At 45.2% G+C, this 27,967-nt stretch overlaps 1 long non-coding RNA gene across 1 annotated transcript; it reads right to left on the reverse strand.

Moving 5' to 3' along the window:
- LOC144828292 (uncharacterized) lies at window positions 1–27,967 on the reverse strand. Its single transcript, XR_013610417.1, has 3 exons — window positions 27,862–27,967; window positions 27,695–27,762; window positions 1–198 (listed from the first exon to the last, which is right to left on the reverse strand). It is a non-coding gene; the product is annotated as an uncharacterized LOC144828292 (long non-coding RNA).

The raw sequence follows: 27,967 nt of genomic DNA on the forward strand, positions 1-27,967 counted from the left end.
TTTTATTGTATTTATTGAACTGGTGACAATACTTTTAGCTTTGCTATTTTCCTATAGAGTTCTCCTCACCTTAGTCAGGTTTCCCGCTCTCCTGCCAGGCTGTGACACACCACTTCCTCTGCCGTCCACCACGGGATCTCCTGTTTGCATGGAGGGATTTTATCTGTGGTGTCTTCCCTTTGCTCAGTCTCTTCCTGTCTGGGAGGAGCCTAGGGTTAGCAGTTTATATGCTTTCTGGCCTTCTCTATTTAATACAATGCTTTTCCCCATGCACAGTGGACGCAAGCAGTGGGCCCGCCAAAACTCCTCCCAACCTAGATTGGTGCCTCAGCCAGAAATACACCTATACTAGTACAGAGCTTATCACTCTAAGAAAGGTAAGCATCCCCACATGCGCTCCTAAGGCCCCCTGATAATGGAAGGACCTGTTGCCTGTAGAGACTGCCAATTCAACAGCTTGGAATTTCAGAAAGCAAATCCTCATGGGGAAACAAATCACCAACCGTCACACTATAACCACTCCACCAGTAATCCCAGAGAGGGATGGAACTGCTTCTTGGCCAATGTTAGATCAGTGCCCAAGCACCCCACTGAAATTTGGGACTTGCTCTCTTTAGGACATACCAACATTGGTTTCCTAACAGAAATGTGGCTCAAGCCTGGTTTCACCTCAGCGATTACTATGGCTATCCCAGATGGCTACTACATTCAAAAACTTGATAGGCCGGCTAAGGTCGATGGAGGCATAGCCATAGTTTACAAGGACTGAATCAAAATTACTATCCTGAAACAATACTGTGGCAATAAATTAACAATTCTTGTGTTCCGAATCGAATTCCAACCCTTTAATTGTTGGAAAGCTGCACTTATCTACCGACCGCCAGGCCCCCTTCAGGACCTTCCACTACAACTCATGGAGCTTTTTGCCTCCCAGATTATCTTTAACGTAGCTAGCAAAACCCTTTCTAATGTGGACACCGTGACTCTCCTGGCAGATCTAGACACTCTATTGCTGGAAAAGTCCAAAACTGGCCCCACACATCTCACAGGACACACTCTAGACCTCATCCTGACCACTTCCCCAATGTCTGCTGTGAGGCACCTTGCCCTCTCATTTGGTCAGACCGCTCTCTACTTCACTTTCAAATAAAAGAAGTGGGGGCCTGTCCAAGCCCCACTAAAACTACCTACAATCTGCAAAGACAATGACATGAAAACACGCCGGAATACTTTGCAAATAGCTTTCCAATGAATGCCTATCCGGCTTCAGATAATTTGGAGGACTGTCTGGCCAGGTACAACAACATAGTTTGAATGAGCCCAGAACAGTTGTCCCCAATAAATCCTCTCCGACCGAGACCGGGAGAAAGCAGGCAGCATGGTTTTCCCCCAATTTGCAGAAGGAAAAAAGGCTATGGAAAAAATGGAAAAAGGCGCTGGTGTCTCTCCCACACCGCTAATGACAAAAACACTTATGTGAGATCTCTTGCCCTATGCCACAAAAATCTCAAGAAAGCACACAAAAATCAGCCCAGCCCAGTAAATCTTCTAAAGAACTCTTCTGTTTCTTCAATTCTTTCACTAATCCGAAAGCCTGTCAGAATGAGGCAACGCCCTCACAAGAAGTTTGTGTCAAACTAGCCAATCATTTTATCCAGAAAATTGAGAATATATATGACAAAAGTTAAGGAAAGGGAGCCTTAATGACATATCTACCCCCTTACAGTTTCCTCTACTACTACACATTCTTTTGACTGCTTCCCTCCACTCTCCATAGATACAATGGAGTCTCTCATGAAAACCATCAAATCAGGTTCCCCCCAGGATATTCTACCTGCTAAAATATCCTCCCAATTCTACAAACAGTTGGAACCCACTATCTTCTCCATTCTTAATTCTTCCCTGGACAAGGGATCTCTTCCTTCTGAATGGTAGGCTGCCAAGGTAATTCCCATCCAGAAGAAACCTAATGCCCTTCAGGATTATATGTCTAACTACCGTACCATCTCCCTGTTACCTTATGCATGCAAATGTTTGGAAAAACACATTAACAAGCATCTTTCAGAGTACACCGAAGCCGTAAGGTGTCTAGACCCCTCTCAGTCCAGGTTTCAACCCAAATTTAGTACGGAATCGGCTCTAATTGCAGTCACGGACAACCTTGGGCCCTTCCTTGATAATGGGCAAACAGCATTACTGGTGCTGATGGATCTGTCAGCGGAGTTTGACACAATATCCCATTCCATCTTACTCAATAGAGCAAGTAACATTGGAGTTCAGGGCTCTGCTTTCCACTGGTTAGCCAGCTTCTTAACCCTCCACACCCAAACCATCATTCTTTGCACTTTCTTCTCCCAAACATCAGACCTGACTAGAGGTGTGCCTCAGGGATTGTGCCTCAGTCCCACTTTATTCAACATTTATGAAGCTCCCCTTTGCGAATCTTGTAAGGGAACTGGGCTTTTTCCCAATCTCATATGCTGACGGCATCCAGCTTCTAATGGTATTTGACAAAAATTGGCAAAATACCCAATCTACCTTCTGTGAAGGCATGATAGCCATATCAGCCTGGATGCAGAACAGTAGGGCACCAATCAGGGGGCCAAAGCCCCTGCTTTGGCCCCCTGATTGGTGCCCTACTGACCTGGGTGTTGTCCCCATCCCGAAAACAGTGGTATAAACCTAAGAGTACATACAGATCAGAAATAAAATGTAGGATCAAGTTTAAAAAAAAAAAAAATGTTGTTGTCCTCATACATGCCACCAGATGATAGATACTCTAGATGGGAACTCCTGAAGCCTTTCACACTGTCGAACTTGGTTGCTGCCCTGGAATCAGTGTGCGGCTAACAGGAATCTCCCAGAGGTAGGCTGTTTCCTTTTCCAACTCCTGTTCCTTCTGATGGAGCGCCTCGTAAAACTGGGAGGACATGACCCACACACATCTGGCATAATCATTGGACCGCCATTAGATCTTGGACCAGGCCACCAGTGCCGACCATACCCTTTATGCGCTCACCTCTTGACATGTCATGTCTAGCTTGCTGACTGACATTATGTTTCTTAAACAGTCGGCAAACCTAGGAGGGGCATCCGACTTCCATTCTCTACAGATCTCTCTCCGTGCTATAACCATCACATAAAAAATAAATTGTGAGGCGAAACTATTAACATTATATCCAGACGGCAATCCAAAAAAGTCTAATCTTGCAGAGCAGGTAATAAAAGCTGATTAAACTTCTTCCAAAAAACCGGTGACAGCCTTCCAATAATCAGTAATCTCTGGACACTCTAAAAATATATGTAGGTCGTCTGCTGCCGGGAGTTTGCAGCTGGGGCAACAGTAATTCTTTAGCGTAACCGTAGATAGTTTGGCCGGGGTCCAATATACCCTATAGGCAGTAAACAGTTGGTTTCTTCTAAGGTTAGCTGGTTTTATTAGACTCTGGGAAATGGAGAATGAATCCGCCCAAATCTTTTGAGTTTCCTCAGGGCTATCTGCTATCACATTACCCCAAAGACTCACTATCTCTGAATATAACATACCTTTTACCCCCGTTAGCAACCTATACCAATAAGAGAGCTCTTGTTTCCAAAGTCCTTCCCTGCATACAGAATCAAGAATCCCAGTCTCATCTTCCAACTCTAGCGCCTCCCTAGACCACCAGGCAGAAAGTTGATAGAATTTGAATCTTGTTAAAGACCCGTTGGTCAGGGATGCAAGAGAATGCCAGTCCATAAGGGCTGAGTTGACACAGAGATCTCCCCATCTAATTAAGCCAGCTGTTTTTAATGGCCGAGACAATTGATCCTGCAGGCATTCTGGAGTGCCCGGGGAGTCCCAAATTGGGGCATGGGTGTTGTAATATGGAATCCCCAGGGCTCTCCGGACATATACCCAATTCCTAAGTCCTGTCTGGAGGATCTTAAGTCAGACTTTTTATAGAATTTCTCGTCTCCAAATTTAAAAAGGAAGAACTCCTGGCCCTGTGGTTGATTGTGCAATAACGGCTGAAAGAGGCAGCCCTGTGAAAAAAAGTCAAATTTATTATCCAATAATCTAAAGTTTTTGAAATGAAAGGCGTGACAATATAGCAGTAGGTCTGGTAGAGCTAGACCACCTATCCTCAACCCCCTCCTTAATTTCTTCCAGGCTTTCCTAGGAGATTTTGAAGCCCATATAAAGGAACTGATCTTCCCTTGAAGGCTCATGATATCTTTCGGGGCAAAGGGTAATGGGATGCTATTAAAGAGAAAGGTTAATTTAGGGAGTATTGTCATTTTAATGAGGTTAACTGTTCCATAAATATTCAGTGGCAAATTACCCCATCTTGGTAGCGTTTTGCTAATCTCTCTCACAACTATCTGCCAACTGAGTTTAGGAATATCATCCAATTTTTGGGTCAAGTGGAATCCTAAGTCCCTCATTTTATGTTTAACCCCCTGAATAACCGTACGGTTATTCCACCACATTATTTCTGTTTTCTCCTTGTTAATTTGGTATCCCGAAAACCTTCCAAACTCCTCAGCAAGATGAAATAGCCTAGGGATTGCTTCCTCATGGTTGGAAGTATATAAGAGGAGGTCATCCTCATACAAAGCTGCTTTAAGCTCCAGGTCTGCTATTTTAAAGGAACAAATAACCTGATAAGCTCTAATCGCACAAACAAAAGGCTCAATATAAATGTCAAATAAAAGAGGGGACAGGGGGCAACCCTGCCTAGTTCCACGGGAAATTTTAAACCAATCCGGTAGGCCTCCGTTAACCAGGACTTTGGTTCTGATAAAGTGATTTTATTCCCTCAATGAAGACAGAAGGGAACCCAAAGCCGGCCATAATGGCCCAAAGGTATGACCAGTTTACCTGATCGAAGGCTTTGGCCGCATCGATCGCTGTTATGGCTAGTGGCAACCCTCTCTCTTCCGCAAAATCAATTGCTCCTATTGCCTGGAATGTTAACTCATTCAACTGCCTCCCAGGAATGAACCCTCTTTGGTCTGGATGAATGATTGATTTTATAATTTTGGCAAGTCGAGTAGACAGTATCCCAGAATAGAGATTCAGATCCGAATTTAGGAAGGAGATAGGCCTGTAGGATTCTATCTTTTTGGGGTTTTTGTTAGGCTTAGCTATAAGCGTAATCGTGGCTTTAGACCAAGACGGGGAATACCATGACCAGAAATCAAAAGGCTGTTAAAGAGTGTGGTAAGTATAGGTATCAAGGCCTCTGCACAGACTGTATATATCTCAATTTGTAGCCCGTCTGGCCCGGGCGCTTTACCGCCACTCATTTTCTTGAGATGATCTCTCACTTCCCCCTCCGTTATCTCGCTCGCCAGATAATTCTTATTTGTTTCTGAAATTTTGGCTAAATTCCTCTGGATCAGCCATGCCTGAGCCTCATCTGACCCAAAGCACATATCATCTTGATATAGGCCTTTCATGAATCCCCTAGCTTCCTCCCTAATAGCCCCGTCCTCCATAATTGATAGACCTGACTCTCTCTGAGTTAGTACTTTAATGTTGTTCCTGGATCTCTCTGCTATAGACTTCCAAGCCAGAAGGGCCCCACATTTCTCTCCGTACTCAACATTTTTCAATTTGCTGACTTCCCACCTCTCCTTAATGATCTTTTTATCAGCAATTTTAAGTGAAGTTTGTAGATCCAGGAGCTCTTTCTCAAGCTCCGGGACCCTTCCCCTATCTGAGATAATAGCCGTCTGTAACTCAGCATCCTTTTCTGTTAGTGATCTGACTTCTTCTTCTTACTAACATTCCTTTTATGAGCCATTAATGAGCTCAACATTCCGTGAAGGAAAGCCTTAAAAGACTCCCAGACCATCTGGTCAGTAGAGGAGCCAATATTAAAGAAGAAAAATTTGGTGACCTTTTCCTTAACCTCCACTTTTACTCTATCATCTAGAAGCAGCGTCCTGTCTAGTGTCCATCTGATATCTCTGGGTCTAGAGCTTAATTCAAAAACTAATTCGACTACCGAGTGGTCAGAAATCCCTACTGGGTTATAAGAGACCGAGGTGATATCTGTATGCAAATGCTGACCCGTTAAAAAATAATCTATTCTGGAAAACTGTCTGTACTTCTTACTGTAAAATGAATAGCCTCTAGTAGCGCCATATTGAGATCTCCAAACATCCAGCAAGTTAAAATCTTTCATAATGGTTCTCAGAGCCGAGATAGAATTTGTGGGTGCATGATATTTCGCCTTGGAGGTCCGGTCTAGGATATGATCAAAAACCAAATTAAACCCCCCCCCCAAAATCATCGGGCCGATGTCTCAAGTAGCTCAGCCCCAATTTCAAAAGGGGACCAGGATTATCCTCATTAGGGCCATAATAAACGGCACAGGTGTAATAAATCCCACATATGGAGAAGGCCGCCACCAGCCACCTACCTGTCTGATCAGTATCCCACTTTAACAACCTAATACCCCTATTTGTCCTAGTGATTATCGCGACCCCCCTAGTTACCCCCTTTTGCCTGGAACACAATATTTCCTGCACCCATCCCAATCTCCCAAAAACCCTTTTACAGGTATTCGACTCTAGGTGGGTTTCTTGTAGTAAGATAATATGAGCATCTGAGTTTCTTAAAAATTAGCAGACTCTGGCTTGTTTTCTCCCCTCTCCTATTCCTTTCACATTCTAGGAGAGGATTTTTATGCTTGTTTACCTACTCATGTCCAGGCACCGACTTCCCACCCATCTATAGTTTTAAGTGAGTAAGATACTTTCTTTACTTATGAAGACATTTTATCTACTTTCCCTACCTCCCATTGACCCCTCCCAACCACCCCCCCCCCGAGGAACCCTCCCTTCATACCTGACGATGAAACCGCCTTTAGGGCCCCAGGAGAACTGCCCTGGCTAAGAAGTCTTGGCTGATATATCCTTATCTACCCCTACGGCGGCATGAAGTTGCAACTCATGGTATTCGAGAGGATGGTGCTTAAAATAAACACGTGTTTTTATTTATTTATTTTTTAATTTTTTAATAGACTTTTTCCCTTTAATTCTCTCGCTATTATAAACTCTTTTTTTTAAATTTATAATGTCACCTAATTTTAACACTCCCCCTTACACTAACCCCCATGTTTCACTCTTCCTACTTCATACCTCGTCTCCCCAATACTCTCTTTTCCCCTTTCTGATTTCTCATTGTGCTATTATTTCTGCCTCATCTGGGAAAGGAGATCGTCCACGTCCTCAGGCTGACTGTGGTTATACATTTTTTTCTGACACATGATTTTTTATAAGGCCGGAAAATTCATTTGGACATGGGCTCCATGTGATCTCAATTCGGGCATTCTAGAACCCAATTCCCACTGCCTCTGGGCTGTTCTCCCACCAATATCTGATCTAATTAGATATGGATTTGCCCGATAATACAAGACAGCCTGAGATAAACACCTGCCCAGGATTAACTCCTTGACACTGTAGGACAGAAAGTTCACTAAAATCTTCCTAGGAGCTTTCCTGTCTGCTTGTAATTTAAAGGGATCTATATGCACCCTTTGAATTTCCATTTCCAAGTTGATGTCAGGACGATCTTTTAGAACCCCTTCCCTTAAGAGCTTACAAACAAACCCCTTAATATCATCCTGTTCTTCCCCTTCGGGTATCTTCAGAATTCTAAGATTGTTCCTTCGGGCTTGTGTTTCTAGTCTCTCAAGATCCATAGCAAGGGCTCTGTTCTGCAGTTTTAGGGTGTCAATATTTTTGGAGTTTCCTTGGACAGATTCAGATAAGGTAGTAAGTTCGGCTTCCAAGTTCCCAGTCCGGGTAATAACATCATCTAATTTGGACTCCAGTAAATTGAATCTATCGTGGATGGCTTTCTGGTTACTCTCTGATATCTCAAATTTGGTCATTAAATCCCCCCTTAAAGACTGAAGAAGGAAGCCTAACCTATCTCCGTCGAAGCTTCCAGACTGCCTGTGAGCCCCCTGAACATGTACCAAATCGTTAGATTTAGATAAAGCCTTGCTATGGCTATAGGCATTACCCTCCGCTCCAGGGAGTTGAAGTGTGGGAAGTACTACAGTTGGAGGAGCCTGAAGACCCTTCCGGGTTTCCAAGGCTTCCAAGGTGCTTGCAACTTGTGTGGAGAAAAGAAAGGAGCTAGCTATAACTGACTGCCAAAACCTGAGGTTCAGTGGTCAGATCTTCTGCCGGCTCGACTTCTCCACTCCCAGTATCCGGCAAGCCCTCTAGAGGAGCAAAGTTATTGTGCACCGGAAACGGGGGAGGCCTGATCTCCTGGGCCGCCATGACTGAATCCGACTGTGTTCCAGATACTGCTGCCTGCTCCGCTATTTTAAAATAAGTCTTAAGTGCAGGGGTGTTTTTTAGAGGCAGTTGAACTACTTTCGACCCTTTGACTTTTTTTTAATGTTCTCAGACTTCTTTTTCCCACTTACCAGTGGTTAGTGGTGTGGGCCGCTCTGTTTCCGTTAGGTCCAGCAACCCCTTTGATCTCAGCTCCTGCTGCGATCTAATTTGATATCTATTCCTGCGTCTCCTTGGCGGAGAGAGTGGAGCTGCTGAAAACACTCCCCAGTCCTGTACAGAGTAACCAACATCAGGAGGAGCACCCGGGGTAAAAAATATTGGGGCAGAGCAGACTGGAATTAGGGCAGGTACAGTGGAATTATCAGCCAACTTCAGCCTTAACACCAGTTCGTGAGCCAGCTCTACTACCCCCGCACGTAAGGTTAACCGGAGCGGCAGCTATTGGCTCTGGATCCATACAATCGTGCTCACACCCCAGTCTCGCCTTACAGCGCCTTACTACTGATTCCTGCGTAGGTAAAATACAAAAATAGGGAGCATAGGGAGCATAACAGATGTCTTTATAAACTGACCCCCGGACCTGGAGATGTGCCAAGACCGAGGGGGTTCGGACCCATAAGCTCGTCCGGTGTTCTCCTGGTCATCCTTCCTCTGTCTCCGCCTTGAGGAACATGCACGCCTACCTTGTCCCAACGTCCTGCGTCCCGGTTCCTAGCACCGTAGCTGCTGAGGGAAGCAGGAAATATGGCCAAAGACCTCGGGGAAACGAATTCAAAAGGATGGGGTTAGAATAATACCTTCGATTCAAAGCCTCTAGGCAGCGCCATCTCCCTCTTACCGTCTACAACCGCCGAGTCATGCCTCTCAGTTTACATCCCCGATTTCAGCCAGCAGCGAGCCATCTCCTGCCACCATGTTCCTCCTAGCTCCGCCCCCAGTTTGATGTAGGATCAAGGTATGACTATTGCGAGCTCTTGCCTCCACATCTTGAGCCTCCTGAGAAGGGTTTTTCCTTTTCTCCCCATGACAGACCGTAAAACTCTCCTTCAGGCACTGGTAATTAGTCGTTTAGACTATTGTAATACCCTGCTGATTTCAGCCAATGTGTCTTCTCTTAACAGCCTTCATGTGGTTCAAAACACTGCAGCCCACTTAGTCTCCAACTCTCCTGCCAGGACCGCCTCTTTGCCACTTTTCCAAGGTCTGCACTGGCTACCCATCTGCAAGCGAATTAGAACGGAGAAAGAGGGATACAGAAATAAATAGGAGATGTGTAGAAATAAACAATGACTTGCAGAAAGAAGGAATAGAGGTGCAGAAAGAGGCAAGAGGAGTGCACAAAGAGGGAAGCAGTATGTCAAAGAGGCAAGAAGGGTACAGAAAGAAGCAAGAGGTATGCAGAAAGAAGCTTGAGAGCAGCCAAAAGAAACAAAAGAAGTGCAGAAAGAAGGAACAGAGGTGCATAAAGAGGCAAGATGGGCACAGAAAGAGGGAAGAGGAGTATAAAAAGGCCCAAGGGTTGCAGAAAGAAGGAACAGAGGTACAGAAAGAGGGATGAGGGATGGAGAAATAGACAAAAGATGTGCAGCAGGAAGCAACAGTGTCATGTAGATAGTCTTTGCCTTTACACTGTGTTAAGTTAGAATGAACTTATTAGAAGTTTAAACGCCATTTTACCTCTCTGCTTCTTTTGCAGACGGCACATATTGTTATCAATGCTTTGAGGCCAGTAGAATATTTTGCTTCACACGAGAATAAAGTTTTCCTATATTATCAGCTTTGCTTGGTAAGCTATGTCTGAACAGTGAGTGCCGAGACCTTCAAGGTTATTTCAACACAGCGGTTGTTGTTCGATCTGATCAGCGCACGTCTTAGACATAACACATGGGCAGCTGTGGCCAACTCTGGCTGTTGGCGCGTTTAATAATGCACTGCGTAGAGCATGCATACACACTTGATGAATATTCGCATGCAGAGAGTTGGTGTAGAAGATGATGTGATCCCTTTCTACTAAGACCAGAGGTATGGGGCCACCCTTCTAAAACCCAAGGAGACCTTCTATAATATAATATAATATACTAGCAAGGGAGGGTAAGACTGAGGTGCTATTTAGACTTCTTTCCTTTAGCATTTCAACATGCTTTCACCCTTTGTATTTTATGGACTAGTTACTTTGCTGGTAACCTTGTTGCTTATAATATATTTGCTTGTGCAAGATACTGCGCTTGAGAACACTGCATTAGAAATAAATATTTCAAACTTGCACGTGTCCATTTATTCCTCGTTTTGGACTGATATGATAGTGTAAGAGTGTTTATATGTTCCACGTTACCTGAGGAGTTCTAAGTCAATGTTCTGGGTTGTCTAATCATTGGGAGTTTGTTAGAACCAATGAGACACTGATTGCTAGTCTGGTAGGGGATTTTGGCTACTAAGGTGAGTTTTTGGCACACCCTAATTCACTAAGGTTCCAAGTCTCTATGCACAGTTCTGGGTAGGAGCAGAATCCCTGCGACAACAGAGATGCAAAAAGGGGGAACAGGGGTAGAAATAAGTAGCAAGTGGGGTGAAGAAAGAAGCAAGAGAGGTGTAGAAAGTAATGGAAGAAATGCAGAAAGAAGGAATAGAGGTGCTGAAAGAGGCAAGAGGGGTGCAGAAAGAAGCATGAGTAAAGCAGAAAGAAACACAAGAAGGAACAGGGGTACAGAAAGAAGCATGAGCAAAGCAGAAATGAGCAAGAGACGTGCAGAAAGAAGGAACAGAGATGCAGAAAGGGGCAACAGGAGTGCAGAAAGAGGGAAGAGTGGTGGAGAAAGAGGCAAGGGGTGCAGAAAGAAGCATGAGAGCTGTAGAAAGAAACACGAGAAGGAACAGGGGTGCAGAAAGAGGCAAGAGGGCTGTAGAATGAGGCAAAAGGGGTGCAAAAAGTAACAAAAGAAGTACAGAGAGAAGCAGGAGGTGTGCACAAAGGGAATAGGGGGTGAGAAAGAGGCACGAGGAGTGTAGAAAGAAGTAAGAGGAGTGCAGAAAGAAGCAACAAAGGTACAGAAAGAGGCAATAGGGATGCACAAAGAGGGAAAGGGGTACAGCAAGATTAATGTGGGATAAAGAAAGAAGCAAGATATGTGCAGCAAAAATCAAAATAAGTGCGGAAAGATAGAACAGAAGTGCATAAAGAGGCAATAGGGGCGCAGAAAGAGGGTGGATGGGTAGAGAAAGGGGCAAAAGGGGTACAAAAAGAAGCAAGAGAGGTACAAAAAGAAACAGAAAAAGTGCAGAAAAAAGGAACATAGGTGTAAAAGGAGACAGGAGAGGTAAAGAAAGAGGTAAGAAGGGTGCAGAACAAGGCAAAAGTGGTGCAAGAAGAAGTGAGAGGAGCAGGAAGAAACAAAAGAAGTACAGAAAAAAAGGAACAGAGGTACAGAAAAAGGCAAGATGGATGCTGGAAGACGGTTTTGAAAGAGGCACAAGGGGTGCTGAAAGAAGCAAGAGAGGTGCAGAAAGGAGCAACAGGGTGCAGAAAAAGATAAGATGGGTATAGAAAAGTAAAAGAAGTGCGTAAAGAAGCAACAAGGATATCGAAAGGGGAAACAGGGGTGGAGAAAGAGGCAAGAATGGTGCAGAAAGAAGCATGAGAGGCTTTTTTGTTCAAATCTGCAGATTAGGCAGCAGATGATGGATTATGTGGCTAATGCGTAAAATGTATTATTGTGCAAAAGTCGGTGCAGCCACACAGGCACAAGATTCCAGTGGCCCTGTTCATACCTCTGACTAGGTCCAGAAGTGCTCCCCAGTGATTTCCTCTTTTTTTGCCTCATTGAGTTCATAGTTTTGCTTCAATGGAAACAAGGAAACCTAAGGTTACCACTCCACAACACAGACTACCATACCGCATAATTACCCTCCATAACACATAATCCCACTCTACATAATTCCTGTACACTAAATGGGAAACAACCTTTACAACACAGTCATAACATCACACTACTTTTACATAGCAGTCATAACATCGCAACATCCTGTACATCGCATGTCATTACAAGGCAGCCATAACATTGCATGTCATTTCAACGCATGTCATTACAATGCATGTCACTACAATGCAGGTATTACATTGCAAGTAATTACAACGCATACCATTACAATGCATAGTACCTATACACTATCAGACACTTACCCTACTTTTGCACTCACTGGAATTACAATAGTAATTATTACCCCTAGGCTGTGGGGGGCACATGCCCCCATACATTTAATTATTAATGCCCTGGAGGTGGCAGTCCCCATGGCTGCTTGGGGGGCTGCATGAACCCCCATCCATTTTAACTATATTAAAGCCACAGTGAGGTGGTGGTCCCCAGGGCTATGTGCCCCCTGCATATAATCAGCATGGCCCCGGGGAGGTTGCTGTCACCGGGGCTGCATGGGCCCCTGCGGGCCCCTTTACTATCTTTTGTGATTGCCCCCTCGATCTGGTGCTTAAGTAAACTAAGCACAGGAGACCGCACTTCGATTTTCTTTTTCTGCATGATTCACGCACCCAGCGCATATTCTGCAGATTTTTTTTTATTTATAATATGCTTTTTTTCACCAGGGGTTCCCAGAGGGACTGAGCATTCTTGTTTGGAGTGTTGGCAGCCAATCAAAATGAAGCTTGTGCTCGGGAGGGTTTGTAAATCCTCCTTGATGCCCAGATATCAATATCAATATATATATATTTTTTAATTTCTCAGGAGCTACTGAATAGATGTATACAATTCAAAGTGTATCACACTTTCTGGGCCAATGCCTAGCTTTTTGTCAAATTTGGTGTAATTCCCTTCAGCAGTTTGAGCCATAGCTTTGTCTAAATTTCCTATGGAAATTAGCAGGAGGAAGAGTAAACGTGTTTTGGGACCCCCGTTTTTCACTGCCCCTGTTTTACGAATCACCCCAAAACTTTTAAGACATGAGCTGATCTGAGTGAACCATTCTTTTTGAAAAGATTTGTCAAACAGCGCTAAAGATATTGGTAAAAAAAAGAAACGTTTTGGGTAGAAATGAGGTTCTAACTATAACTACCTACTGGCGACTGCCTTTTCTAGGATTCCCAACAAGGGGTGGTGAGGGACAGCGTCTCTGAATTAAGCAGAATACTGTCACCCAGTCAAGAGATCAGGGCTAGATCCAACACCGTTTTTTAGCTCACTGCACCATCCCAGTTTCAGAACCTGGCTGTATGCAAATTAGTCTGTTCCTGTCCCAGTGCATGATGGGAACAGGGCAAACCAAACTACAAAAGCCAATTCTTACACTGGGAAGGAAACAAGCTTCCGGGGACCGGTTTCTGGCATTACAGCCGTCTTCGGCCCGGCTTGCTTGAATCCTGATGGTGCAATGAGCAAGGGACTCATGTCTGAGTATACCCTTCCACGCTTAGGGTGGACAAAAATATTTACAACAAGGGGTGGTGAGGGACAGAGTCTCTGAATTAAGCAGAATACTCTCACCCAGTCAAGAGATCAGGGCTAGATCCAACACCGTTTTTTAGCTCACTGCACCATCCCAGTTTCAGAACCTGGCTGTATGCAAATTAGTCTGTTCCTGTCCCAGTGCATGATGGGAACAGGGCAAACCAAACTACAAAAGCCAATTCTTACACTGGGAAGGAAACAAGCTTCCGGGGACCGGTTTCTGGCATTACAGCCGTCTTCGGCCCGGCTTGCTTGAATCCTGATGGTGCAATGAGCAAGGGACTCATGTCTGAGTATACCCTTCCACGCTTAGGGTGGACAAAAATATTTACAACAAGGGGTGGTGAGGGACAGAGTCTCTGAATTAAGCAGAATACTCTCACCCAGTCAAGAGATCAGGGCTAGATCCAACACCGTTTTTTAGCTCACTGCACCATCCCAGTTTCTAAGCGTGGAAGGGTATACTCAGATGTGAGTCCCTTGCTCATTGCACCATCAGGATTCAAGCAAGCCGGGCCAAAGACGGCTGTAATGCCAGAAAGCGGTCCCCGGAAGCTTGTTTCCTTCCCAGTGTAAGAATTGGCTTTTGTAGTCTGGTCTGCCCTGTTCCCATGATGCACTGGGCCAGGGACAGACTAATTTGCATACAGCCAGGTTCTGAAACTGGGATGGTGCAATGAGCTAAAAAACAGTGTTGGATCTAGCCCTGATCTCTTGACTGGGTGAGAGTACTCTGCTTAATTCAGAGACTCTGTCCATCACCACCCCTTGTTGTAAATATTTTTGTCCACCCTAAGCGTGGAAGGGTATACTCAGATGTGAGTCCCTTGCTCATTGCACCATCAGGATTCAAGCAAGCCGGGCCGAAGACGGCTGTAATGCCAGAAACCGGTCCCCGGAAGCTTGTTTCCTTCCCAGTGTAAGAATTGGCTTTTGTAGTCTGGTCTGCCCTGTTCCCATGATGCACTGGGCCAGGGACAGACTAATTTGCATACAGCCAGGTTCTGAAACTGGGATGGTGCAATGAGCTAAAAAACGGTGTTGGATCTAGCCCTGATCTCTTGACTGGGTGAGAGTACTCTGCTTAATTCAGAGACTCTGTCCATCACCACCCCTTGTTGTAAATATTTTCTAGGATTCCCAGCAGTGGGGTGAGGAATACGGGGAGCTGCCCCATCACCCATGAGAAAGATCAAGGTCCTCCATGGGTAGAAGGGAACAGTGATGTCATCAGTGATGTAATTTTAGATGTCATCAGTGATGTCACTGACCATGCATGAATGGTACAATATGCTACGTCATCAGCAGTGCATTGCTGGGGCGCGATTTGCAGTTAGCTCAACTAAGTATAACTGTGGAAGTTCTATGGTTTTGTACGAGTGAATTGTCCAACTAACTATAACATGTCTGAAACCTATGGTTTTTTCAGTGAATTACTAAGGTTTTTTAAATGCTAATTTCTAACTACAACATGCCTGAAAACCTACGTTTTTTTCAGTGAATTTCAAAGGTTTTTAAATGCTAATGTCAAACTATAATGTGCCTGAAACCTATGGTATTTTCAGTATATTTCAAAGGTTTTTTTAATGCTAATTACCATCTATAACGTGCCTGAAACCTATTGTTTTTTCAGTGAATTTCATTGTTTTTTAATGCTAACTTCTAATTATAATGTTCATTTAACCTATAGTTTTTTCCAACACCCAAGAAGGACACAACACCCACTGCCCCAACCCTCAGGACCTCCCTCCGTACCACCCCTCTCCCCCGTACCACCAAGGCAGCAGAGAACAAACAAACTTTCAGAAAACCGCATGGCCCCTCAGCCACAAAATAGCTGAATATTGGGACAGGTGTGAACAAACTATATGTGAAGGAAGCAATTCACCCATGAATAACAATGCACACAATGCAAAGTGTAACAGTGATGTGCTGGACACATCACAGTATGCAGAACACACACCTCTCCAAGTGTACAAATACTACTGGTGCGTAACCAGAGTAGGCTGATCCGACGTACGCCACTTCAGGGTAGGAGTATGAATAAATAGGTTGGAGCTCTGGACGTGGTTCACTTGTGGGAAAGCCAAAGCGTCTGCCAGGGCGGCACCCCTCACACTGCCATGAAGCCGCCATCGTTACCACCAGCCTCCTCATCCGATCGCTGACTTCTGCCACACAGGCCCCCAGTGGAACAGCACCATGGATTTATGTCTGTACAAACTACTTCCTTCGATATACACTGTGGACAGCAAGGGTCACAATTCAGATCAAGTCACGATTGTAGATGACGCAGTCCAGTAGGGAACAGACATTGCTCAAGTCAACAACATGTGGCTGTGGGCCCTACCTGACCGCTGCCTCCGGCCTACACTGCGGTGAGAAGGGCTCACACTTCAGATTGAGTCGCAATTCAAGATAATGCAGTCCAGTAGGCAAAAGACATTTCTCAACTCAATGCCACATGCCTCTGGGCCCTTCCAGACCGCTGCCTCCTGTCTATACTACGGTGAGTAGGGCTCACAATTCAGATTGAGTCGCGATTGCAGACGACGCAGTCCAGTAGGCAAAAGACATTGCTCAACTCAATGCCACATGCCTCTGGGCCCTTCCTGACCGCTGCCTCCTACCTCCACTTTGGTGAGTAGGGCTCACAATTCAGAGCAACTCGCGATTGCAGATGACGCAGTCCAGTAGGCAACAGACATTGTTACCAGTACGCCCTGCCCGGACGACGCAATATCAGCACAGTAGATCCCACATGTGGAACTGTGTCCTGAGTCCTAAATAGCAGTGACCCCAAATCCCTGGCAGCGACCACAGCACCAGACTCCCTTAGATCAATGAGGCGTATTTCAATATGGAAGGTTGGCAAAACGTGGTGCTACTAACCCTATTCAACACAAGCCAATCCCACATGTGGAACTGTGTCCTGAGTCCTGAATGACAGTGGCCCCAAGTCTGTCGCAGTGACCACAACACCAGACTCCCTTCGATCAGTTGCTCACCAACTGCGCCGACGAACTCGCACCTCTGAAAAATCCTCCCAGCAGACCCGGCAGCAGGAAAGCCTCGTGGTTTACCAACAACCTCAAAAACTCCAAGAAAACCTGCTGCACCCTCGAGAAAGCCTGTCGCCACGACCAGACAGCAGAACACATGATCGTACTCAAGAACGCCACCCGCAAACACCACCAGCTGATCCGCACCACCAAGAAGACAATATTCAAAGAATGACTGGACAACAACACCCACAACAGCAAGGAACTCTTCAGCATCGTTAAAGAGTTCTCCAACCCCAGCGCCTGCAACAACGATATCACACCCTCGCAAGACCTCTGCGACACACTCGCCTCTTTCTTCCACAGCAAGATCGCCGACATACACAACAGCTTCGGCGCGCTGACCACGCACCCAACCACGGAACCAGCACACCCCACCACCACCCTCTGCACATGGACCCCTGTCTGCACCAAAGACACCACCCGCCTGATGAACACCGTACACCCCGGCTCCCCTACCGACCCCTGCCCACACCACATCTTCAACAAAGCCAACTCCATCATCGCACCCCAACTCCGGAACATCATCAACAGCTCCTTCGCATCCGCCACCTTCCCGGAGAGTTGGAAACATGCCGAGCTGAGCGCCCTCCTGAAGAAACCCACCGCGGACCCCGCGGACCTGAAGAACTTCCGCCCCATCTCGCTCCTCCCCTTTCCAGCCAAAGGCATCGAGAAGACCGTCAACAGACAACTCTCTACCTTCCTCGAGACCAACGGATCCCTCGACCCCTTTCTGTCCGGTTTCCGATTAAACCACAGCACCGAGACCGCCCTCATCGCAGCCACCGTCGACATCAGGTCCCTGCTCGACAACGGGGAAACTGCTGCCCTCATCCTCCTGGACCTCTCAGCAGCCTTTGACACGGTATGCCACCGCACCCTGATACAGTGCCTCAGCAACTCCGGAATCCAAGGAGCAGCCTGGAGTGGATCATCTCGTTCCTCGACGGAAGAACCCAGAGAGTTTGGCTCCCCCCATATCGATCCCCAGCCACCGAAGTCATCTGCGGCGTTCCGCAAGGATCCTCACTCAGCCCCACCCTCTTCAACATCTACATGAGCCCTCTCACAGCCATCGCACGCCAACACAACCTCAACATCTTCTCCTACGCCGATGACACCCAGCTGATCCTCTCCCTCACCAACGACCCCGCCACTGCCAAAGCCAACCTCCAGGAAGGAATGAAAGACGTCGCAGAATCAGCCATCTGAAACTGAATTCAGACAAGATGGAAGTCCTCATCCTCAGACCATCCCCCTCCATCTGGGACAACTCCTGGTGGCCCCCTGCCCTGGGCACCACACCCAAGCCAACGGACCACACATGCAACCTGGGCTTCATCCTGGACTCCTCTCTCACGATGACCAAGCAAGTCAACGCCGTCTCGTCATCTTGCTTCAACACCCTACGCATGCCCCGCAAGATCTTCCAATGGATCCCCACCGAAACCAGGAAGACGGTCACGCAGGCCCTCGTCACCAGCCGTCTGGACTACGGGAACACCCTCTATGATGGAACCACAGCCAAACTCCAGAGAAGACTCCAACGCATTCAGAACGCCTCAGCACGACTCATCCTGAACATCCCTCACCACAGCCACATCTCTACCCACCTGAAAGACCTGCACTGGCTCCCCATCAACAAGAGGATCTCGTTCATACTCCTCACCCATGCACACAAGGCTCTCCACGGCATGGGTCCGAAGTACCTCAACAGCCACCTGACATTCTACTCACCCACCCGCCAGCTCCGATCCACCAGCCTCGCCCTCGCCTCGGTCCCACGATTCCGCAAATCCACCGTCGGGGAAGATCCTTCTCCTACCCGGCAGCCAAGACTTGGAACTCCCCCCCCACTCACCTACGGCTGACCCGGGACCATCTCTCCTTCAGGAAACAACTCAAGACCTGGCTGTTCGAGCAGTAGCGACCCCCTCAGCGCCTTGAGACCCTACGGGTGAGTAGCGCGCTATACAAATTCTGATGATTTATTGATTGATTGATTGAGTGAGGCTTATATCCATATAGAAGACTGGTGACACATGGTGCCACTAACCCTGTACAATGCAAGCTACAACACATGGTGCAACTAACGCTGTTCACATCAAACAGGTGTCACGTGGTGCCACTAACCCTGTTCAACAGAAGCCAGCAACACGTGATGCCACTAACCCTATTCAACACAAGCCGATCCCACATGTGGAACTGTATCTTGAGTCCTGAATGGCAGTGACCCCAATTCTGTGCTAGCGACCACAGCACCAGACTTCCTTCGATTTGTGAGGCATGTTTCCATATGCAAGGTCGGTGACACTGAACCTGAACCACGCAGGCCGGTGGGGCCACCAACCTATGCACGTGGCTGTGGGCCCTTGTTCAACGCTATGGCCTACACTGCGGTCAGCAGGGCTCACAAATAGATAGACTCACGATTGCAGATGACACAGTCCAGTATCAGTTACAGCTTTAGTACAATGAACAAATTCATCTTCAAGTGAAAACGAACACTCAATAACAGTCTACACTGCGGACAGCAGAGCTCGCAATTCGAATTTTAAAAGCGAATTTCTATCAACAAGATTGTACTCAGAAAAGTCAACACTTCGACAGTGTATTCTATTCATATTACATCTTTTCATGATACGCCAACGCTGAGGTCAGTAGGGCTCACAATTAAAATTAAGTCTTGACTCATTAATTACAGAGTCCACTAGGCAAGTAACTATCAGAGGTCTAAAACCTACATAATATCCTTTTAGTATCCTTGATTCAGGAGCCTTTTTTTATATAAGTATACCTTTAGTACAATCACCAAATTCATTTTCAAGTGCAAACGGACACTCAAAAGCAGTCTACACTGCGGCCAGCAGAGCTCACAATTCGAATTTTCCTGAATGGCAGTGATCCCAGGTCTGTGCCAGCGACCACAGCACCAGACTCCCTTCGATTTGTGAGGCATATTTCCATATGCAAGGCTGGCAACAAGTGATGCCACAAACCCTGTTCAACACAAGCCGATCCTACATGCGGAACTGTGTCCTGAGTCCTGAATGGCAGTGACACCAACTTTGTGGCAGCGACCACAGCACCAAACACACAATCACCAAATTCATCTTCAAGTGCAAACACTCAAAAGCAGTCTACACTGCAGGCAGCAGAGCTCGCAATTTGAATTTTGGACATGTGGTGCCACTAACCCTGTTCAACACAAGCCGCGACACGTTGTGCCACTAACCCTGTTCAACACAAGCCGGTGACACGTGTTACCACTAACCCTGTTCAACACAAGCCGATTCCATATGTGGAACTGTGTCCTGAGTCCTAAATGGCAGTGACCCCCAACTTTGTGGCAGCGACCACAGCACCAGACTCCCGTCGATAATGAAGCGTACTTGCATTTGGAAGTCATCAATGTGGAAAGAATTGTCAATGGAAATATAAGTCAAAGGATACATTTTACACAAAATGTCAATTTGGCTTTCTACGTCCAGTAATTTCCAAAGGAAGAGTGAACAGTTTTATGTCAGCAGTGAGGCATACCATCACTCAAAAAAAGAACAGAAGAATCAAAGTACAATAATGATTACAAACCGGTGATTTTGAAGATGTGGAATGCAAATATGGACATACGGAGGGCCCGATTCACAGAACTAACTTAAGACAACATCCTAAACTTACTACCATTTTGGTTTTCACAGAAGGCACTTACTCATTTTGGTATTCACAGAAGGCACTTAACTCATTTCGGTATTTACAGAAGTTAGGACTCCTAACTTTAGGACTCCTAAATGCCTTCTGTGAATACCGAAAGTCTTAAAGTTAGGATGTTTCACAGTTTAGGAGTAGTAAAGTTAGTACTCCTAAATACCTCTTGTGAATACCGAAAGTCTTAAAGTTAGGATTTTTCACAGTTTAGGATTAGTATAGTTAGGACTCCTAACTTTAGGACTCCTAAATGCCTTCTGTGAATACCGAAAGTCTTAAAGTTAGGATTTTTCTCAATGTAGGAGTCCTGAAGTTAGGAGTCCTATTGTGAAGTCACCGCTATGCAGTGGGAGTGTATGGTATATAGTACTTTGGAAGAAAAACAGCACACACACACCTCCTTACAGTGGAAGCTAGTGAAATACAGTATCCTGTCTTTACAAAGACATAAAGTAAAAATATACTTGTGCAGTTGTATATACCTCTGCTATTACTAACTCTATACTATCTGTCAGATCACTAAACTAGAGGGTGCACGATGAACCGCCATCTGTTTGGACACACAACAGAGGCAAACGGGTGAGCTACCAAGATGTTCTCCAGTATTAACTGCTCCATCTATAACTTTTTCTCTCTCAGTTTTAATGCCGTTTTTTCTCTCTTTCTTTCTCTCCTCTCTCACATAGTTTGTCTTTCTCCTTTAAATTTATGGATGTTGCTATCCACTCTGCTGATAAAAAACATCAAGGCTGAATGTAAGACAGTCTGCAGTGTACAACCAAAGCTGAGTTCAAGTTGTGAACTCTGTTAGCCACAGTGTTTACAGAAGGTAAGCAGAGAGGCCTAGATACACAATGCCTCCGATTAAATGTGTTAGAAATAAAGGGGCTTATTTACAAGCCCCTTGCGCCACTTTTGTATCATTTTTAACAAGGGAAAAGTACTGCAAAAGTGGCGCAAGGGGCTTGTAAATAAGCCCCAAAGAATATTGTCCTGCATAATGACTTGATCTCTCACCTAATTCTATCTCATCTCTGAATCATTTTAAAGACCTGTTGGTCCATACTGTAAATCTGACGCAGTAGGCACTTCTATACAGACACCTCTTGAACGCGGGCCTATAAGAGAGGTGGAATGTATCAGGCACACTGCTGACGTGTAAATTAACCTTAACTTGTAATCTATGACCTCCTTCAGTCACATCGATCTAACTTTAAACACTTATTTTCATTTTTGTTTTGCAGATTACCTACCCTACTTCTATTGGAGTCCATATCACATTTTGTTTATTATAGTGTTTTTTTAAGGTTATGTTTCTAGTTATTAATTATATTGTTATCTTAAAGTTACATTTCTAGTTATTTATTGTTGTTTTAATAAAAGTTTAAAAAAGTATATGTCATCTTCTTCTGACAACATTTCACTATTATTTAGTGTGATAATCATATACTTAAAAAAGATTTAAAAATAGAAATTATATTTATAAGTAGAAGTATAATACTGAGGCTAACTCTTTACCAGCTCTTTACCAGAGTCTATAGCTAAGACTAACGGTTCATATGGAAAACTTTTAAAACTCCAGCACAGTAACTGTTTCGATTAGCAACATTGTGTGGTGAACTTCTAACCTCTGTGCTCACTTAAGTGTTCCATGAACTGTTACTATGGTAACAGGCAGTAAGGAGTTTGGGGGTAGGCTTGAAAGGTACTGAGTGTACAAAAACCTTTTATATTTACCCAGGATCCTCTGCATGACAGAAGGGAAGGCAAAGTAAGACAGAACACTGTGTAGCAGATTTACAAGCCCCTTGCACCACTTTTGTGTCACTTTTCCCATCTTAAAAGTGATGCAATAGTAACGCAATGAACTTATAACTCTGCCCCTATGCACATTATGAGCGAAAGAAGCACACAACTCTTTCAATTCTTTATCGATCACAATTAAACAGTGTTGCTTCACGATTCACAATGCACTTCAATAATTACTTTGTGCCTATTTAAATTGTTGATGGGATTGTCGACATTACAAAACTTTAGACATATTTACAAAGACGCTGTTAAAATTGTCGCCGCTTTAACGTCAGCAATCTTCAAAAGAAACGGCAAAATGGAATTCAAAATCCTTTGTTATCTTATCGGAAGATTTTTTCAACATTGCTGTTTGCTATGCAAGAGTGAGAGCCACCCCCCAGGGCTATATAATCAATGGTTGTGGGGGGGCCAATGCCCCCCCTGCAAACATAGTGGTGGGGGCCTCAACGACACCCCCAAGCCCCGGGGACCACCACCACTGTGGCTTTCTGTATTGTGGGCGGGGGCTGCGTTGTACCCCTTTTAGAGACCTCAAGGGCCTTGGGACCACCACCCCCCAGGGCCGGCTCCTGCAGTGTCCTTGGGTGCCTACCTCGGGACACTGCTGTTTGCTATGAGAGGGCGGGAGTCTCGCGGCTCCCGCCCTCCTATAGCAAACTGCAGGGCATATTATAAAGCATGGCATTATAATTATTGCCGCTTTAGCGGCAGAAAACTGCCGCTAAAGCATCGATAATGGGCTTGATAATATGCCTTAGAGCATTCCCACATAAGCCCATGTTCACACCAGAACATGGGCTTCTATAGAAAATCACAATTATCTGCTAACATGCAGCTCCCCATGTGGAAAAGCAATCTGCTATAAATTAGGAAAAAAACATGTTTCCCTGCTCTCTCTTTCAAAATCCAAACCAAGTTTGCTATGGGAGGGCAGGAGCCTCGGCTCCCGCCCTCCCATAGCAAACAGCAGTGTCTTGAGGGTGTGCTCCCCGGGGCACTGCAGGAGCCAGCCCTGGGGAGTGGCTGTCCCCAGGGCGCTTGAGTGCTCCAGGATGGGGGCCATGCAACCCCCTCCCACAATACATAAAACCCCAGGGGTGGTGGTCCACGTGGCTTTGGGGGCCTTGAAGCCTCCCACAACCATTTATTTTTCTTGCCCCGGGTGGTGACAGTCAAAGTCATATATCAAAGTCAAAGTCAAAACAGTCTTTATATTGATCGTTGAGATCGTAAAAGACACAAATAATATTTACAATATTACATTAAGACTGAAAAATTAGAATAGATTCTTGTACAAGTGCTATGGTACAGTGACTACACTAGAAAAAACACAATGTAACTCTTAGTATATACATTGCATTATTAAGACAAAGTAAAAACAAAGAATAGGGGTTAAAAGAATGATACAAACAGTGAAGCACATCGGTGCAGCTACTTTACTTAACTGCCATTCAAGTACATACTTCCATTTCATAAAATGCTAAAACATTCTATTGAATCAGACATGTTTCTTGTGACTAAAAAAACAGGCCCCACTAAGCAGAGCGTATTCAGTAAAAAGACTGCTATCATGGTTCTATGCAAGCATTGTTACGTTTCATTAGCTCTTGCTTCTTCAGCTTATTAGCACAATTACCCCACATCCAGCTGAATAATTTGTCAATAGCTATCGCTGTGGACTCTTGAGTATTGGTCTTCAGTATACGGAGAGCTATATTGCTTGACCTGGTACCAAGGTTGGAGCATATTGGCTTCAGCCATTTGGCCCTGGGGGACTTGTATGCTGGACATACGAATAAATATGGAGAATTGACTCGTCTTGCTCCAGACAGGATACACATTTGTTGTCCGATGCATTATGCCATTTCTGTGTGAACAATTTAACAGTGAGTGTGTCTACCCTAATTGGTGGAATAGCTTCTTGTCTCTGGGTTTGGATAAAAAATCCCAGTAATCCTCAAACAAGGTATCATGTTTGTGCTCCATGAAAATGCCGAACAAAGAGGTATTCTTAGAGGACCGCAAGCTATTTACTTTGATTATAATCCTGTGCTTCCTTAAAATGTATTTATAGGGAAAGGGACTACCTGCTGGATCCTCCCACAGGTGTCTCAAACCCATGTTCACCAGTGTGAACTTTACCTTTTGTAACCAAGGGACCTTACATGATAAATCAGCCTCTCTAACATCTTTTAACGCTTTTGCGTAAAATTACAACTCCGGGTTAGACCAAAGCCATTTCCAGAATGCTAAAGGTCTATAACGGGCTTCCTTCTCCAAGGTACCACAACCCAGATCTAAGTAAACTGGCTTAAGTGGGTAGATTTTGGGAGACCTGTGAGGGCTCTCACAAATTTATGCTGGGCTGTAGCTAAAGATGTCAAATTATCAAAGCCTCAGAGCTCGGCACCATATAACGTTGAGGCCCTAACCTTGGTATTATAAATCTTTAAAGCGGGCCCTACTGGCCTCGTTTGAGAGAGTCTCTGTTCCTTTATTAGTGCTCCTGTCAATTGGGCAAGCTTAAGGGCCATCACGTCGATCCGGGTCTTCCAGTTTGGATTCAGCTTAGAGTAATCCCCAAATACGTAAATAAGTCAGTTTGTTCAAGTTGTACCTTATTTATAAAACCCTCCCTTTAATCACTTTTTGTTTGTGGAGGACCATACATTTGTTTTTTCCACATTAACCACCAACTCATGGTCACCACAAAAATCCTCAAATCTTTTCAGTGCACCCTGCAACACTGTTTGTGTTTCTGAGATAATAAGGGTATCATCGGCAAACATAAGTATGGGTACCTTCATAAAAGCAATTCCATGCCTGTGCACCATAAAGGAACCTTTCAAGGCCTGTGGGCATCAAAGACACCTGAAGGAATCCCCCTTGAAGTAAATAAGTCAAATTCCTGCATCTGCAGGTACCTCAAATGAGCTGATTGGTCTGCTGATCCTGAGCTCCTCCAGACTCTAAAAAGTTCCTGCAACACAGATGGTAATTCTTCACATCCCACAAGGCCTGCCCTGCCCTCTCACCAATTTTGAGGCCTGTATCCCTCGTCTGATCTACAGAAACCATACTACTGTGAACAGAGTTGACTTGCCATTGCAAAGGCTTGTTCGCTTCTTTAAACCAATATGTTTGGGCTCCAAGTTGTCCCAACCTCAAGCATATCCAGTGGCTAAGATGTTCATTCCCACTGTTTCACTTGCACCGTGGGCCTGCATCTCTTAGTGAACTGCTTGAGGTCCTCTGTGACTCCAGTGCCACCAGCCTGTGGGTCCTCTTGAGGGTCACCCCTGATTGCTTGGGCCTACCCTGAGTCCCCTACTTATGTTGAGTCTCCTGGACCTTGCTGGTCCAGACATTGCACATCTTTCAACTTCCCTTCTGGTTGCATTTACCAATGTTTTTACATGTTCCCGCCAAACACTGATTCCTCAACTCTCAAAATCTGATGTAGGAAAGCTCATGTATGGCTCTTGGTCTTCCAGTGTCTTCTCGTCCACACAGCTGCAGTTCTAAGGTCACTGTCAGCCCTCCTGCAACCCCCGACATCAGAGGGCATTCCTCTTCCGTGCCTCCGGGTCACTCCTGAGTGTCATAGACTTTGTCCCCACTGCTTACAGGTTCTTCACATCTCACATTCACCTTTGGCTTCTACTGGACACTTTCACCTTCCCCAGCAGTGGCATTTTCCTGAAATCTCTCATTGAGTTCGACAATCGTTTCTGATGCCACTTTACAACCTGGCCTCCTTGGTGCAGGTAACCTGGTTCCTAAGGTATCCATGGGTGGGGTGGCTCTCTAACCTACTGTCTTCCAAGGGGTTTCTTCATGGTTCACTGGGAAGGGTCCTTCTTCTTTAAAATTTCAACAGCGACTTATCCATTGACTTTTATTGATCCAGCGGTAGTGTTACCAAACTGCACGCGGCCTCCGTTGACCACTGTGTATTCTGTGCTACGTACCTGTTTCTATTACAAAGTATTGTGAGTATTGTGTATATCTCCAGCTAGGAGATATCCAAACGTGTTAGTGAGTGTCTTATAATAAAAATGAATCAACAGGAGAGAAAGGGCGCGAGTAACCACTCCTATGCCCCAAGCAAGTATATTATAAACAACTAAGGAGTGACTCTGTGTACAAATAAATACGACGTGAAACAGAAAAATCATGTGAAGGTGACAGGTTTCTCAACAAGCCCCAATCTGGTTCAAATGACTTCAAGATAAAGTACAAACATAATCTTGTTAACCAAGAGGTTATAACCCAGTAGACGCGCAATATTTACACCCAACTGGGAAGGGCAAGTAAACCTCTATATTAAAAGGACCCTCACTCACCACTAGTTGGTGACATGCTTCATCATTGGGTCCCCGCTGGGGTGGCCGAATGCCCCCCCAGCGTGCTACAACGCCTGATTTACAGCGGAGCGGGTTGGTGGTGAGTGTAACAGTGGTATAACTCAAAAGGTGCAAAATATGTGAGTGCAAGGTTAAAAAATACAAAGTTGAAACCCAACAAAATATTTAATATGGGCCAACCTGTATTAAAGTTAAAAACGTGAAAGGCGGACAACTACAGGTTCTTTATTATGAGACCAGTGTCCTTAATAAGTATATACGGTCAACATGTTTCTGCTGCTAAAACGCAAGATCGCACAGCATTCGTCAGGACCTCTGAAATAATAGCTCTCCGGTGGTATGTGCGCGCTAAGGCACACCCTCCCGTGAGGCAATAAGTGTGAAAAAATAGAAAAAATCTTATATATATCCATCAGGTGCAATTACTCACGGATATTGCCCGTGCCGGCTCGCTGTAGGACACAGCAGCCAAGGATACCTGTAGAGGAGAGAAACAAAGTACACACTGACACACAAAACACTGAACAGACCAACATGTAAGCCAATATTCCAGTATATGCTTGGTCATGTATGTGCAAAGATCAATTGGTCAAAGTGTTGTATCCACCTTAAATAAAGTGGCCGGATATAGTTCCCCGTAATAGATAGCATTTCAATTTAGGGGGGTCATCCATTGTGAAACATACAGTAGAATAGTGCATGTTGAGATCATGGAACCGACAATGTAAGGTTCCAAGTACAAAAAAAAATGTTTTCTTTCTCTAATAATCCCAGGCTTGCCAATAGCGGAAGGCTATGACTCCCTTCCCCACCTCACATTGTAATGGAGCCGGGTGTTTGGAAGTAAAATGGTACGCAGAGACTTAAAAAACCAAAAAGAGCAATATAACTCAGAGGATCTAGAAAGAACAGCACGCATTCCGACAGGCTAGCGTTACCATGAAATGATGTTAGCGTCAACATCATCTCTATTAGCACTTACAAACATAAGGAAGGAAATTCACTTCCTGGGACAGGACGGCGCGGGCATGTTTCACACAGTGTCCAGCCCTAGTGAAAGGAAAAACGAAAAGTAAAAGTAAAAAGTCCCTCCAGATCATTCAAATAACAAAAAGGACCGCTTGCTTGTAAAGCGGTTCAGGAACTTACTGATACACTCGCGACTCCCCGCCTGCGACCTACTCTTCGGGTGAAGCCGTCTGCCCGGAGGTGAAGAGACATGGCTTGCGTGCTTCTTTTCATAGCAACGTTCTTC

The sequence above is a fragment of the Lissotriton helveticus genome, chromosome 4_1 (genome assembly GCF_964261635.1).
Source record: "Lissotriton helveticus chromosome 4_1, aLisHel1.1, whole genome shotgun sequence".
NCBI lineage: Eukaryota > Metazoa > Chordata > Amphibia > Caudata > Salamandridae > Lissotriton > Lissotriton helveticus.